General features: G+C 40.8%; 2 pseudogenes; both read left to right on the top strand.

Moving 5' to 3' along the window:
- Positions 1-17,406, top strand: part of LOC119526891 — a 75,677-nt pseudogene that overhangs the window by 20,708 nt on the left and 37,563 nt on the right.
- LOC119528152 overlaps positions 6,578-17,406 on the top strand; it is a 35,376-nt pseudogene continuing 24,547 nt past the window's right edge.

Genomic DNA, 17,406 nt, shown 5'->3' with positions numbered 1-17,406 from the left:
CCTAATATAATTTGCAGGGTTCTTGTGAGATCAAGGGAGATTTAGATATGAAAATGCTTTGAATAATTTTGAATATTTGAGTTAATATTATTTCTATATATGCCAATGGGTATATGTAATAGAGCTCACTGGAGTCCTTGCAGCTGAGAGGAAGAATAGAGTAGTAAACAGAACCTGATGGAACCTGAGGTCTGATCAGCAATCAAGTTGTAAATGTATGAGAAACCTTGAGCATCACTTTCCCAGGGTGAATGATGCAATTAAAACTGCTTTGTTTTGCTTTGTTTCTTTGTTTCTTTTTTTTTTTTTTTTTTTTTTTTTTGGTAATCTACAAAGGAAACCAAATGCAAATTGGTCCTTATTCTCTAAGGCCCAGATAACAGTCCCCTTCTCGTCAGGAAATTGAAAGTATCAGTTGCCCTAGCAACAGAGGCCTGGTTGCAGAGGCCAGGCAGGGAGGTGGGGTTGGGGTTGTTTACCCATCTTGTTCTGGGGAACGAGGTGGAACCGTCACCCACAGCACTAACCAGAGGAAACTGTCTGTGCTCTAAGGTCGTTGTGGGGCTTCCTGCCAGAGCCCTGACTCCTCAGATCATGACTGAGGAGAGCCCTCACCTCAAAGACTTTCCATAGACAGAGATGGGACCTGGGTTTGTAAATGACCAACCAACCACCTACCAGGTCAAACCCAAACTTCTTCATGCTGTCTCTGGGGAAGAGGCTGCAGTCAGACGGAGCACCAGGCTTTGAGTTGGGAATTCCCATGTTTAAAAACTGGCTCTGCCATTTGAAAGCAGTGTAACTTTGTTTTAAACTGGGGAGAGGATGTAATGCCCACTGGCTGCGAGGATCAGATAACTTTCTCTCACATTCATTTAATTTTTTTCCTTTCCTTTCTAGCTCCCAGAATTCCTTTACCCCTCCTCTTGCACTGTCAGCTGAAATGCAAAATTCTTACTTTATTTTGCAGAACAATTTAGTTTTCTTTGTTTCAGTTTTTGCATTTAGTTTGTCTAGACTGATTTAAAAATTACATTGGACACATAAAAGGGTGGTTACCTGTGGAAGAGAGATAAAGGAAGACTTTCATGTTTTGAAATATTACTTGTTCTATTTTTAAATTTTTTATAGTAGGAATCCTAGGAGCTAACTTTTCAGAACTAAATGACCATCCATTCAAGTGTTTTGCTAACCAAAAAAAGTTCTTTTCCAAGAGGCCATTTTTATGTCTTGAAGCCATGCCCTGCCCCCAGTATCCTTCCTATAACTTTCTTTCAATCAGCTTACTTATAGTCTTATATAATCCTGGTGCCATTGTGCCAATATTGTAGCAAAACACATTTATTATAAATACCTGCCAAGCACTAGGCACTGGGTATATTTGTGGGGTGAGGGCATCTTCTAACAAGTCTGCAAAAAGAAGTCAATGGTAAAAATTGCCCATTACCAACCCAATATCCTTCCCACCACCATGCCCCTTCTTCCCTGCTATCAGAACTCCAATTTATTCAGGTGCCAGTAGAAAACCTTTGACGTCAGGGAGGTAAGGCCCTCTACCCCGACCACAAGGGATGCATTGCAATTCATTTAAACCAGATGTAGTAATCTCATTCTCCTAAAGTTGGTCATGTGATCCAGTATTACCCATTGAGATATGAGAGGAAGTTTGCTGGATGTGGCTTTCAGAAAAGCTTTTTCTTTCTCCGTTAAAAGAGACAAACTCAACTGGCATTGAGTTGAGGCCTTTATCATTTCTTTTTTCCTGGAATGGTGGCATGATGCCTGGAAGTACAGCAGCCATATTGAAATCATGAGGCACAAGAAAAAGGACAAAGTAACAATCTGTTAAAGTATGGTTTGACAGAGAGATAGCAAGAAACTGGGATACTGATGACAAACTTGAACAACTGATTAGGCTCAGTGAGACAATTCTGTGAGTCAAATAAACCTCTATCTAAGTCATTGTCATTAGGCTTTCTGATTATATATACCTCAATGTAGTCCCAACTGATGTCTTCCTCTTGTCCTAAAGAAACAGTTAATGGCTTAAGCCATAGACCATAACATCATCCTTGATTCCAAAATTTGGTGCATCAATAAACCTCGTCCAGGGGAGAACCTAAGATGGTGGCTAGGTGAGACAGGGCAAAAAAACACCTCTGTGAAAAATACTAGATAAAAACTAGAAAGTGATCCAGAACACCAGTTCCAGAGTAGCACCAGCCAGACAACGTCTGCTAAATCTACAGGGACCATGCATTTGGTGAAACCAGGAGTCTGCATTCTGAAACGAGTGAGTGAGTTGGCTGAAAGTCCCTCAGCCACGCTGTGGTGTGGGTACGGTGGGTTTGCATTTGGAGACAGACTAGTTCTTTAAAAAAAAAAAGCCTGGGAGCAGCTGCAGATATGACGGGGAGAGCCACGCAGTGAAGCACGGCAGGAGTGGGCTGGGCTAACACCTCAGTGTCTGGTGTGGAGTATACCCCTTCCCACACCTGCTGCTGACTGTCTCAGGCCCAGGGGAGCAAAGGGGAGCCAAAGGGAGAAAGGACCTCATGACTTGCAGCCATCTCCCTGGCAGGCGGGGGACACTCCTGCCCCAGGCTGGGCCCGCAGCCCAGAATCACGCCAGGAAGCCCAGTGTGATGGGGAGTCTTTCCCGCAGCACCACGCACAAGCCACAGTGTCGGCCGTGGACAGTGGCCTGTAATACACCCATGGCTGATTGTCCCAGAGCTGGGAGGGCGGTGCTGTGTGGAAAGGGGGAAGTTAACGCACCCCATTCAACCATCTTTGAAGTGGGCTGGGAATGCCCCTGCATGGCCCGGTGTCCCAGGGCTTCCCTGGAGGCCAATGCACATGTGTGACATGGTGCAGCCCTCCCTCAGCAGAGGTCCCGGAAGACCACAGCAGGGAAGGGGGAACCACTCGGAAATCCCAGGGAACCCACACCAATACCAAGGACTTTTGGGTCAGCAGCAGAGAACAGACTTAAATCTCTGGGAACACCTGGAGGGTTTGATTATTAAAGCTGCCCTTCCTCCCTAACTGCTCAGACACATGCCCCTCATTCAGGGCGGACAGCACCGACAGCAAACCCAAATTAAGTGCACCAATTGGACCCCACAAGAGTCAGATTCCCACACACCACAAAGACAAAGTTGGGGAGAACTGACTTGAGGGGAATAAGTGACTCACGGACACCACCTGTTGGTTAGATAGAGAAAGTGTACGCCACCAAGCTGCAGTTCTGACATATTAGAGAACAGGTAAAGCAAATGCCAAGAGGCCAAAAACAACAGAAAGTCTTAAAGCATATGATAAAACCAGATGATATGGAGAACTCAAACCCAAACACCCAAATCAAAAGATCAGAAGACACACAGTACTTGGCGCAATTAATCAAAGAACTACAGACAGGCAATGAGAGCATGGCACAGGATATAAAGGACATAGAGAAGACCCTAGAAGAGCAAAAGAAGAAATTGCAAGAGTAAATAAAAAATAGATCTTATGGAAATTAAAGGAACTGTAGGTCAAATTAAAAAGACTCTGGATACTTATAATAGAAGATTAGAGGAAGTTGAACAACAACTCAGTGTCCTAGAGGACCAAAGAACAGAAAATGAAAGAACAAAAGAAAGAATGGGGGAAAAAATCGAAAAAATCGAAATGGATCTTAGGGATATGATAGATAAAAAAAAGAGTCCAAATTTAAGACTCATTGGTGTCCCAGAAGGGGAAGAGAAAGGTAAAGGTCTAGAAAGAGTATTCAAAGAAATTGTTGGGGAAAACTTCCCAAACCTTCTACACAATATAAATACACAAAGCATTAATGCCCAGCAAACTCCAAATAGAATAAATCCAAATAAACCCACTCCAAGAAATATTCTGATCAGACTGTCAAATACTGAAGAGAAGGGGCAAGTTCTGAAAGCAGCAAGAGAAAAGCAATTCACCACATACAAAGGAAACAACGTAAGACTAAGTAGTGACTACTCAGTGGCCACCATGGAGGCGAGAAGGCAGTGGCATGACATATTTAAAATTCTGAGAGAGAAAAATTTCCGACCAAGAATACTTTATCAAGCAAAACTCTCCTTCAAATCTGAGAGAGAGCTTAAATTTTTCATAAACAAATGCTGAGAGATTTTGCTAATAAAAGACCTGCCCTTCTTCAGATACTAAAGAGAGCCCTACTGACAGAGAAACAAAGAAAGGAGAGAGAGATATAGAAAATTTTAACAGACATGTGTAGAATATTACATCCCAGGTCACCGGGACACACATGCTTCTCTAGTGATCACGAATCTTTCTTCAGAATGGACCATATGCTGGGACATAAAAGCCTTAATAAATTAAAAAAAATGAATTTGTTCAAAGCACATTCTCTGACCACAATGGAATACAAATAGAAGTCAATAACCATCAGAGACTTGGAGAATTCACAAACACCTGGAGGATAAAAATGAGGGGGAGATAAAAACATTCCTGGATAATCAAAAGCTAAGGGACTTCATCACCAGTAGATCAGTACTATAAGAAATGCTAAAGGGAGTTGAGCAGGCTGAAAGGAAGGGACACTAAACAATTGACTGAAACTACATGAAGAAATAAAGATTTCCAGTAAAGATCACATGGTAAATATAGATACCAATACTACTGTATTTTTGATTTGTAACTCCACTATTTACTTCCTATAGCATCTAAAATACATAAACTGCACTCAATGTAAAATATGTAATTTTTGACAAGAAATACATAAAGGTGGGGGAATGATGGAGTATAGGAACATAGTTTATGTGAAATATTGAAATTAAGTTGGTATCAAAGAAAAACAAGATTGTTATAGATTTAAGATGTTAAATTTAAGCCCCACGGCAAACACAAAGAAAGTATCAGAGAATATGACCATAGAGATGAAAAGTAGAGTAGGGGTTCCGAGAAGTGGGGGAAGGGGCAATGGGAAGTTAAGAAATGAGAGTAGGGTTTCTGTTTGGGGTGAAGGAAGACTTCTAGAAATGGTTAGTGGGAAGGTGATAGCATTGCAACATTCTAAATGTGATTAATCCCACTAATGGAATGCTAGGGAGGGAGTGGAATGGGAAGATTTAGGATAGATATATGTTTCCACAACTGGAAAAAAAAAAGACAGTCTAAATAGACAACAATTAAATGCCAAGGATGATCCTGGATGGGCTCTGACAATGGAGGAGAGGAGGCTCAAAGGGACACAGTTGGGACACAAGAAAAAAAAAAAGGAAATATAGAATGTAAGCTTTATATCAATGTTGAATTTCTTAAACTTCTTAGCTGCGCTTAATGAGATTGCATAAAAGAATGTTCTTGTCCATGGGAAAGGTATATGTGAATTATACTGTTTGTTCAAAGATATGTGTAGCTTGCTCTCATATGTTCAGAGGACAGAGCAATAGATGATGGATGATAGATAGGAAGAGAGGGTGGGAGGGAGAGAGGGAGGGAAAGAAAGAAACGGTGGTGTGACAGGATGTTAAAGGTGGTGGATCAGGGTATCGGGGGAGGGGGGTCAGGGTATGATGGAGTTCTATGTATGGGGTTTGTACTGTTTTTGCAACTGCTCCCATAAGATTGAATTTATTTCAAAATAAAATTTATTAAATTAAAAAAAAAAGACTTTGGAAAAAAAAAATCTATAGGACTGTGTAACATAGTGAACCCTAATGTAAACCACAGACTATAGTTAAAAGTACAATTATAATAATATTCTTTCATCAGTTGTAATAAAGGCACAACAGTAATGCAAAGTGTTAATAATGGGAGGGGATATGAGTATTTTCTACATGATTTTTCTGTAAACCTACCAGTTCTCTAATTCCCATTCACTCAGAGTAGAAGCCACAGCCTCTAAAATGACCTTCAGGACACCCACATGATTTGACTCCCTGTTGCTTCTCTGAACATATCTCTTACTTTCTCTCCATCTGTCCTCTCTGCTTCAGCCGCACTGGCTCCCTTGCTGCTTACTGATCTAGGCAGTCATAGTCCCCTCATAGGACTTTTGCATACTATTCCCTCTGCCTGGAATTTCTTTCCCCAGGTAAATGCATGGCTTGCTCTATTACTTCCTTGAAATCTTTATTTAAAAATCACCTTTTCAAGGAAACTTCCCTGGCCACTGTGGCTAAAATTTTAATTTGTCTTCATTCTTGACATCTCCCTTTATTGTTTAACTATTCTCCTTAGCACTTATTGCTATCCAACATACAGATTTATATGTTGTTTATCTTGTTTATTGTCTTTCCTCCAACCCCCAGTACAATGTAAGCTCCGTGAAGCCAGGGATCTTTAATTCTTTTCTCCACTAGTGTTTTCTCAGAGCTATCACACAGTTTCTGGCACTAGTAAACACTCAATAAATACTCATGTAATGAATAAATGATCAAATAATTGGTAATGGATATTTGCCATCGACTTGGCCACACAAAATCCTTCCTTTTGATTTCATGGGATTTCCTCACTGAAAGACGCAGTTCCCCACCTATCACTGTAGGAAATCAAGGTGAGGGGATCCTCCCTCTCTCCATCCCTTGCAATCATGGTGCAGGTATGTAACATGGGCTCAGCCAATCAGACCTCTCTTCTAGGTCAATGAATCTTGGAGAAGAGATTCAAAGATGCAGAGTAGTTTACAGAGTATTTGTGTTAGCGGCATTGGCAAAGAGAGTCCAGCAGGGGTGGTGACCAGCATCTTGCAGCATTGACAGCCAGAGGCAGTGGTGGCTGTGCTTCCAAATAGCCTCCAAAGGCGCCTGCCTGGTGTCCATGACTGGTTCTCTATCCCTTCTATTGTTTCCTCTGAAGTATGTGATATCTTTCCAATAATTTTTTTTCTGTTTAAGTCAATCATAACTGCTTTCCATTTTCCACAACCAAGAACCCTAGATAACAGCACAGGGCCACAGTGTTCTATAGAGTGTTTTAAATAAGTACCTCCTTAATCGACTGTACAAGCTATGCACACCCAAGCTTCTATTTGTGCATGTGTTTACAATCTGAAGGGTACTCAGCAGTCGCCTAAAGTGATAGCATGTCATTGTAATCAGTGTTCTTGAACAGGGCCCTGCAGTTGTATGTGGCAGCTCTGTTTCCTTGCTGACCATCACTTTGTATATTGGGTGCAGCTTGATGTGATGGAAAGAGCAGTGGCTTTGCAGTGTACTAAATTCTTGGCCTTACCATTTATTATTTGTACTATAACCTTGGACAATTATTTGACATTTCTGAGTCTCAAGTTTTTCTTCTGTTAATGAAAGATAATAATAGCACCAGCCTTAAAGAGTTGTGAGGGTTAAATGAACTGATATGCTTTTAGTTTTGTTCCACAAGCTTTTTTGGACTCTAATTACACAAGAGTACTGGACTTCCTGATATTGTCCCATATGTCATTTAAGCTCTGTTTATTTTTTGGACATTTTTTTCTCTCTATTTTTTTGGTTTAGATAGTTTCTATTACTTTGGCTTCAAGTTCACTGGTGTTTTCTTCTGCAGGATATAATCTGCTGTTAAGCCTATCAAATGAATTTTTCTTTTTGAATATGTGTTTTTTCAGCTCTTGAAGTTCATTTTATGGTTTCTATTTCTTGTTTCATTATATTCATGATTTCCTTTAAATCCTTAAACTTATTCATAATAGTTGCTTTAAAGCCCTTCTATGTTAATCTCTGTAATTTCTGGGTCTGTTTCTATTGACACATATTTTCTTCTGGTTATGGATTACATTTTCCTGTCTTTGCATATCTAATAATTTTTTACTGGATGCTGAACATTATGAATGCTATGTTACTGAAAGTTTAGATTTTATTGTCTTCCTTTTCCTAGCAGGCAGTGAATTGCAGGTCAATTTGAGCATTTTGAAGCATGTGTTTAACTTTGTTAGTGCAGATCTATAGTAGTATTTACTCTAGAGCCAGCATAGTCTACTGAAGTTGATCTCCCAGCTGTGCAGCAAGGACTTTCTACTCTAGCTGATCTTAAATCAAATGTCTTCCAGCCCTGTGCATGCTCTAGGGGTTTTTAAGTCTTTAGCTTCCTTGTGGTGATTTTTTCTCCTTGATAATTGCTCTTTGCCCATTCTTACCCTACATATGCACCGATTAGTACTCAGTCAAAGATCTAAGGGAACCCTATGCAGATCTCTGAAGCTCTTTTTCTGCATTGCTCTCTTATCAGAGGTACTATATTGTGCAACTTATCCTCTTCAACAAACACCAATCTTTGTCTCCTTGGTTTCCTCAAGAAACTGCTGTGCTCTTCTTAGTTTCCCCTCCCTGTTCTGTCGTCTGGAAAGTGTCTCCTTGTAGAAATTCAGAGTAACAGTAGGGATCACCTCATTTGCTATTTTTCTCACTCAGGGATCACAGTCCTGTACTGCATGTTACATAATGTCCAAAAACAATTGTTTCATATATTTTATCTAGTTTTCTAGTTTATGTCATGAGACTCAGTCAGGTACCAGTTACTCTGTCATGACCGGATGTGGCTACAAAAACTTTTTAAATGTGTAGTAAATTTCAGCCTCCATGAGAGTTGCTAGGATACAAAAATGAGTTAGTATAAATTAGTGCATAGCAGAGGAACTGAAACTCAGGGTGGGGAAATAATTTGCCCAAACAAAGCTGTATTTAGAGCTAGAAGTAGAATCCAGGTGTTTTGCATTCCCAGGATGTTCTTTCATGCTCAAGCCACATCATCCCTCCCCTCAACTCAGCAACTCTGAATACCCCCTCCCTATCAGTTACCTACCGGTCCTCAGTTCTTGCTTTGTAGCACTTGGGACGCTGATTTCTTCAGCCAACTCCCTTTTGATATCTCCCCATGTCCCCATTCAGACTAGCTGAAAAGGGTCTTTAAGGCCCAAATGTATCAGACCTTTCAGGAGAACTGAGACCCACTCACTCCTTTGTGAGCCAGTGAGATGGACTTTTTGATTGTCCACACTTTGACATCTGCATTCAGTTTGCCCCAAAGGCCTCTCTCACCAACATTCAATAAGATGAGACCAGGCCTGTGAATGTGAGTTGTGAACAGCAACGCTTAAGCAAGTGGGTTTCATTAAAGAATAATTAGAGTAATAAGCACCTGTCTCTGTGTGTCAGGTGGTGAGGGGCTGAGGGTCACGAATAGAAGGCCTCTTTTCTCAAGGAGCACACACTCAAGGGACTTGCTGCCAAGATGTGGGGGTGCCATAAGCAGAATGTGTTGTCCAGGGTCTGCCTCAGATGTGGATATCATCTTGCCCCTTACCAGGTCAGTCCATAGCCTGTGTTTGATGAGGTGGGGGTATAAAAACCCAGGCATTTTACTGAAGCTGGGCATCTCTGCTAGACATCACTTGTTCTACAGCTCCCCTCTAGGTTGGCTGAAGCTTTATTGAGCCTGGATTGCAATTCAACTTCTCCCTCTGCCCAGTTCTGCTCTCTCCTGCTGCCTATCACAAATAATGGTCTCTGATTATCAACTTGTGTCCAAACTCTGACTCAGAGTCTGCTTCCAGAGAACCAACCTGGGACACAGGGAATGATCACTGGGATTTGGCAGATTTACTACAGTCCAGTTTCCCTGCAGCCGGGACTGCAAGGTCCGTCAGTGGATGACGACTCAAGAGGGTCACCCTCATATTTTGGCCCCTCACAACTCTCCACCTCCCTTCCTTATTAGTGTGAAAGAGAAATGAAATAAACATCTAGGAAGTGTTGGAAAATAATATTAGATAACATTTATTGACTGTACCCTATGAGCCAGGCACCATACTAAGCACTTCACACATGCATTGTCATATTTATTTCCTACAGTCAATCCTAGAGAAGGGGTACTCATCCTCAATTTATAGAGACCTTCCCTAGCTTCTGCCTTGGAAAGAGTCAGAACAAGTACATTGGTAGATGACAGATGATTATCTCAGGTCGCCTCCAGGGTCCTGGTTTCATCTTCTGTAGCACAAGCCTGAGAACGGCTTTGTTCTCATCTCTGGCTGGTGCTTACCTCCTTTCCCCCTTTCCTTCCCACCTCTCAATTCTGCAGGTCTGGCAGCCCCTGCTCAGCCTTGACTAGCAAATCAGAGGCACTTTCAGACTCCAACCTCCACCCTCAAAAATAAGAAGGCGAGTAGCACTCAACCCACATCCTGTATTTGAGCAAAGTTCTCACCCTTGTTTCAGCCCAAGCAAGCCTTTATGCAACAACTTTCAGCTCATAGCCAAACTAGCAACCACCACCAAATCTGGGCTCCCAAAAGGTCATTCATTCTTTCACTCATTCATTAATGATGGAATAAGGATCTGTGGTTTACAGGGGCTGTGCTAGGTGCTGAAGAACACAGATGAATCATCAGTTCATTAATTCTTGCATTTGTTCATTTAATAATGACTTATTGAGATCCTATTTTGTTTGGGGGACAAGTGCTGAAGATATAGTTGGGAGCAAGAAACAGTCTTGACCTCAAATTTCACTTAGTGGAAGGGAGAAGGGTTTAGTCCATTATTAGAATTTACAATGGGACAGTCTCACACACAAAAAGCCCAGAAGAATGTATGAAGCAGATGTTTTTAGTTCAGGTATGAGAGCTGCTTCTCATCATAAAGGCTTCTCAAAAAGATGGGTGTTTGGGTACAACCTTAGTTCTTCACCGAGTGCCTCACAGGCCCAGTCCTCTTGCAAGGGAGCAGATACCTCTCTCTGGACTTGCCCTCACTTCTCTCTTTCCCCCAAGGCACTTGGCCTCTTTTAACTTCCCTCTTAGGGTCCTGCCTTGTCTCCATAGGTGGGTCTCTCTCACCACATAGCCCTGAGCTCTTGTGCTGAGGGATGCTAAAAAAGCCTGTCTCTTCCTCTGCCTGGAGGCACATTAACAAATGCCCCTTTCTTTACACCAAGTTTTGGGCTGAGCTAGGCCCCAGAAAGGAAGGCAGGGAGGTGCCAAGTCTCAGGAACATGTGTTTGCATGTTGGGGCAAACAAGAAAAATCCCTGGTGTCTATTTAAAACTGGGTATCTCTTCCTTTTTCTGCATTTTCCCCTTTGACCTTTCCTGCTGTTCTCCTTCTGCTTCCTCCTCTCTTTTGTTCCATACTTAACTCCACAGTGAGTGGGGTCATGGCATTATCTCTCTCCCTTACCCATCCTCCCATCTTTTCTTACCCCCATCCCAAGAAGAGATTGAGGGCTTATGGGAGACTGTACCTTCTCAGAGCGCCAACCAGGCGTTGAACTGCCTCTCAACCACCACCAGCGGGGGTTATTTCCCCTCGCCTCCAGCTGTGGAGACTCCGGAACCTGGGCTGGGGGCCCTTCAGAATCACTGCAGGGGCCTGGACCCATGACACTGCCTCATTAATAAATAACCATCCTTCAGTTTCTTCCTCAAGCAAATCCTTAAACCACATTTCTGACCAAATCTTGGGTTAGTAACTAGTTTATCAAGCCCTCTCTGGGGACCAATTCAGATTCTGGATCCACCTAAGAGCCCTTTGGAACAGAGCTGGATTTTGCCTTTCCAGGCCCCTGTAAATCAAGGTGACCCAGGGCTGCCATTTAAATCTGGCTTTATGCACCAAGGAACGCAAATGCTCACACTCCCTCCCATCAGGTGATTCTCAGTTCCTGCAATACCCGTGAACTCTCGTCAGCCAAGTTTGGTCCCCTTGTCTGCTGGAAGGATCCCTGCCCCCGTCCCCAAGGTCTGGCTGCAGTGTATGTTCCCATCTCTGCTTCTGCACCCAGCAATGCCTAGACCTGCTCTCCAACCCCATTTCAAAGAGCGTTTTCTCGGGGAGCACGGCCTTTTTCTCACCTTCACCACAGGTCCTCCGTCTGGCCTATATTGCTGTTGTTTTTGTGTTCAGTTCTCTGCTCCTTCACCCTGCATCTTACTTATCTGTCCCCTGTGTTCTCTTTCCCAGCTTAGACGCAGAAGCCTTAAATGAAGACTCGCAGATTGGACCACAAAAAACCATTTTTTAAAATTGTGCAGACAAAATAAACAAAATAGGACATTTTTTGAAAGTGGGAGAATTTTTACAATAAATATGATAAACGATTAATGATAATATGAGGAAAACTCCAAAAAAATTATAACAAAAAGATGGGCAATCCAATGGGAAATTGGTTAAAGTAGATGGGCAGGCAACTCACTGAAGAAGAGGAAATCCTAATAACCAATAAATACCTGAAAAAAGAGTTGTTCAACCTTTAATTTTAATACAAATCAAAATATGGTATCTTTTTAAAAAAAAATACAAAAGATATATAAAACTGTTAATATCCAACATTTTTTAGGATGTGGTTAATAGGCATGTTCCATAGACTGTTGGAGGGAGTATAAACTGAAGCACATTTTGAAGAATAAGATGAGAATAGGAAGAGCATGTTCTTTTATACAAACTCATTTCATTGCAGCATTATCTGTGATTGTGAAATTTGGAAACAATTTAAACATCCATCCATCAATAATGGATTATAACCATTGAAAATGACACGTAAATTGACAAATCTATATTAATGACATGAGAAGGTTGATTTAGCACAAATTGTAGAGTGTAAAATATCTATATATGTGAGTATAAAGATACATACATACAGAGAGAGAGAGAGAAAGAAAGAGAGCGAGAATGGGGGAGAGAGGGGGCAGAGAGAGAGAGAGAGGAGAGAGAGAGTTAGGAGTGATGTATACTAAGCTATTAACAGTGGTTTCTTTAGGGAATGAGTAGGTACTCTCATTTTCTGCTTTATATACTTTCTTATCCATAAGGGTTTTTTTTTTCCAATGTACATCTGCTACTATGATACTTTTAGAAAAATATTTCCACCTTTGGATAAAAAGGAATAATTTACTTACGTGTTTATTTTCCCCACTAAAGATGTAAGTAACTAGAAAGCTGGAACCAAATCATATTTCTATTTATCAGTAATTGACATAGAATAAACACTCCATTAATGGTTACCTAATTGATTTTATTTTATAAATTTTATACTCTTTTTAGCATATACTTCATTCCCTATTGGGTTATATTTACCTGCTTATATTCTTGCTTCCCAAAGCAGAATGCAAATTCCTCCAGGCAGAGCAAATATATCCCCTGTAAGCCCCCAGCAGATCACTGCGAAGAGTAGACTTTCAATAAATGTTTGTTGGACGCTGAATGATTGTAGGCCTTACCCTCTTCCCTGGCCCAACCCCTCCACTTATATTTTCTTCCTTTTCCCCAGTGGGACTTTAAGTTTAGAACATATTAATGTCTCTTGTGACTGGCAAAGAACATGAATTTAGTAATGAATGTCTCCAAGTTAGGTTTTGAGTTGTAATAGACAACATAACAATAACACAGAGGAAGGCCTTGCTGGGAAGACAATTTATAACTTGAACCTGGAAGGAGACTCAATTAAAAACAAAGTCTGTAAAGAATTATCATGAGCATGACAATAAAACCCAAAATCTGAGTTTCTGGGACAGTTTATCATTTTACAGAATTAAAATGAAGGTAGGAAAAAAAAAAGACATCTCTTCATCCACCAACATAATAAGACATAATGTCAAGAAAGAGGAGTTTACAAATTCTTAGTGACTTTATTTAGTGGATAATCTCTAATACTGTTAGTGGACTTGGTCATTTGGTTAAATAATGAGATGGATATCTGCAAAGAAATGCAGGGATGTGTGCAATTCATAAGCACATTTGTGAAATGCTAGGGTTGCCTTTTTCAGCAGGGCAGGAAATACCTACCATAAGAGGGCAAGACCTCAGTTCAAACTAATACAGAATACCAAACTAAGGCCAAGAGCCCAGGGGTTTAATTTCTAGGTTCTGATTCTACCTAGATGTGGGATCTTCTCCATCCTGACTGCCTCTCTTGATCCAGGAATGGCTTCAAAAAGCAGCCTAGTCAGTGACCAGTTAGTATCTGAAAAACCAACTGAATACAAAAATGCTTTTAATGTACCATCTCCTCATCTGCAACACAGCCTGATGAACCTTTTCATTCTTTTTAGCCTTGACATCTATGCTTTGGTAACCACACTGTTCTAATTTGCTAATGCTGCCAGAATGCAAAACACCAGAGATGGATTGGCATTTTTTTAAATTCATTTTTATTGAGATATATTCACATACCATGCAGTCATACACAGTGTACATTCAGTTGTTCACAGTACCATTATATAGTTGTGTGTTCATCACCAAAATTAATTTTTGAACATTTTCATTACCCCACACACAAAAATAATGAGAATAAAAATTAAAGTGAAAAAGAACAATTAAAGTAAAAAAGAACACTGGGTGCCTTTTTTTTTTTTTTTTTTTTTTTTTTTTGCCCCCATTTTTCTACTCATCCATCCATACACTGGACAAAGTGGAGTGTGGTCCATATGGCTTTCCCAATCACATTGTCACCCCTCATAAGCTACATTTTTATACAATAGTCTTCAAGATTCATGGATTCTGGGTTGTAGTTTGATAGTTTCAGGTATTTACTGATAGCTATTCCAATTCATTAGAACCTAAAAAGGGTTGTCTATATCATGCATAAGAGTGCCCACCAGAGTGACCTCTTGGCTCTTTTGGAATATGTCAGCCGCTGAAACTTATTTCATTTCCTTTCACATCTCCCTTTTGGTCGAGATGTTCTCCATCCCACGATGGTGGGTCTGGATTCCTCCCTGGGAGTCATATTCCACGTTGCCAGGGTGATTCACTCCCCTGGGTGTCAGATCCCACATATGGGGGAGGGCAGTGATTTCACCTGCCAAGTTGGCTTAGCTAGAGAGAGAGAGGGCCACATCTGAGCAACAAAGAGGCATTTGGGAAGAGGCTCTTAGGCACAGGATTGGCTTTTATAAAGGGTGTTTATTTGTTACACAGTTACAGTCTTAAGGCCATAAAGTGCCCAAGGTAATGTATCAACAATTGGGTACCTTCACTAGAGGATGGCCAATGGTGTCCAGAAAACCTCTGTTAGCTGGGAAGGCATGTGGCTGTCATCTGCTCCAAAATTCTGGTTTCAAAATGGTTTTCTCCCAGGATGTTCCTCTCTAGGCTGCAGTTCCTCAAAAATGTCACTCTTAGTTGCTCTTGGGGTGTTTGTCCTCTCTTAGCCTCTCTGGAGCAAGAATCTGCTTTTAAGCCGTCTTCAAACTGTCTCTCATCTGCAGCTACTCTCTCAGCTTCTGTGCATTCTTCAAAGTGTCCCTCTTGGCTGTAGCAAGGCTGCTCTTTCTGTCTGAGCTTATATAGTGCTCCAATAAACTAATCAAGGCCTAGGCTGAATGGGCGGGGCCACATCTCCATGGAAATTATCCAATCAGAGTTATCACCCACAGTTGGGTGGGGTACATTTCCATGGAAACAACCTAATCCAAACCATTCCAACTTAATTCCCACTAATATGACTGCCCCTACAAGACTGCATCAAAGAACATGGCTTTTTCTGGGGGACATAATATACACAAACTGCTACACACACCGAAAGACTCCATTTAAAACCTTACTTTATTTTATTATTTTGGGGCTATATTTCACATCTAACTCATTTGTGAGAGTTCCTTTGGATATGGTCCCATGCAAAATAAACTGTTCTTGGGAAACGTGTATGACAAAATGGTAAAGTTTTAATAAAAGTAGAAATAAAAGTATATATGCAATGTGCAACAATATTAAAATGCACAGATGATCAATGAACAGAACATGAGGACAGAGAATGGACAAACTGACTCAAACACCTATGGGAATTTTTATCACTGATTGTGGCACTGCAAATCGGTAGGGAAAAGATGAATATTTAATAAATGATATTGAGACTCCTAGATAGCTATTTTGGGGAAAAACACTGGATCCACATGCATTAAAAAAATTAATTCCACTTAGTTCAAAGATTAAACTGCAAAAAAATACATAACAAAAAATTAGAAGAAAGCACCCAGTGATTTTTTTAATATCATTTTGTATCAAGGAGACCTATTTTTGCTTAAGCAAATTTGGAAATAACTTCAATATCCATCAATCAATAGGGGATTGTAACCACTGAAAAGGGCATATAAAGCGATAGCTCAACATTGATGAAATGATAAAGCTCAAAGCCACAAAGAAAAAGTTATTAACTATACATAAACTTAAAAACACTGCAGTTTAAAGTACCATAAACAAAAGCAAAAGTAAAAGACAAAGTGGGAAGATACATCTGCATCATGTTTGACAAAGGTCTAATTTACTTACTATATAAAGACAGGGTTAATTTATTTATTGTTTAAAGAGTTCTTCTTATCATCAAAACAACTTTATTTTTGTCTCCCACTGCCCGGTTTGCTGCTCAGTCAGACTGATTCTGCACTGTTCTTGGATTTTTCTGCTGATTTGGAAGTAATGAACATTCTATACTCACAGTGAGTTGCAAACCCAGTCTCAGTTTACTAACCAGTTACAGATAATAATTGACTCCAGCCTTGACTGAATGTTAAATCTGCTCCCCTTTCCCAGTTGGGCCTGCTGTGGGCTGCCATTTGTAGGTATCTTTCTTTTCTTTATCCTTGCCTTATTTTTCCACCCTTCATTTCCCATCTTGTTACTATGAATTCTGAAGTCGCTTTAATCAAAGCAAAGGGCAGAGAAGAGGAATAAGAGGAGTAGGATAGTTCTCACTTAATGGGTATTGTCTTAAGGGGGCTTCATGCTTGCTGGGCCTGGCAGATATGTAAAGCTGACATTTTCTCTCTGGGGAGCATTTGTGGTTCCTCAGAATCACCCTGCCCCCACATGCACACTGAAAGTAGTCAGCTGCTGTGCATTTTCCTGCAGCTTCTCCCCCATTGGCCCTGCTTTTCTGATCAGCCCCCTCCAAACAGCAGACTTTCTTTGTTGGGGCCCATTGCCCTGCCTTGGGCAACATTTGAAATGGATCTAGTCCATTTTTCTCTCCCACATGACACACTCCTGGTATATGAGAAATAGCATTCAGGAAGGTGCAAGGCCTGAAAGGGGGCTTGGAGGATTAATGTACAGTGGGAGAACAAAGAGAGAGAAAATCAGATAGACAGACAGACAGACAGACACGTGCACATACACAGACAGAACCAATTATGTAATAGGAAATTGGAGAGGTAGGCAGGGACCAGACCATGTGGGGCTTTAAGAATCTGAATCTTTGAATCCAGTATACAATTTAATTCTAATAAGTTAAAGGAGGATCCTCACACAGTTTTTGTACTTTGGAATAGCAAGGTCAAGTGGAAGAGAATGATGTATACACCAAAGGACTACAATACAATGTGGTAAATGCTACAGTGAAGATATGAAAAGAAATAAATGCTCTGTGAGAAAAGCCATTTCATTGTGTCCTTACCCCTTTCACCTTGTCTTGTATTCTCAAGCCATGAGAGGCT

This window comes from Choloepus didactylus, chromosome 2, assembly GCF_015220235.1.
Source record: "Choloepus didactylus isolate mChoDid1 chromosome 2, mChoDid1.pri, whole genome shotgun sequence".
Classification (NCBI taxonomy): Eukaryota; Metazoa; Chordata; class Mammalia; order Pilosa; family Megalonychidae; genus Choloepus; species Choloepus didactylus.
This window is presented reverse-complemented; position numbering and strand designations above follow the sequence as displayed.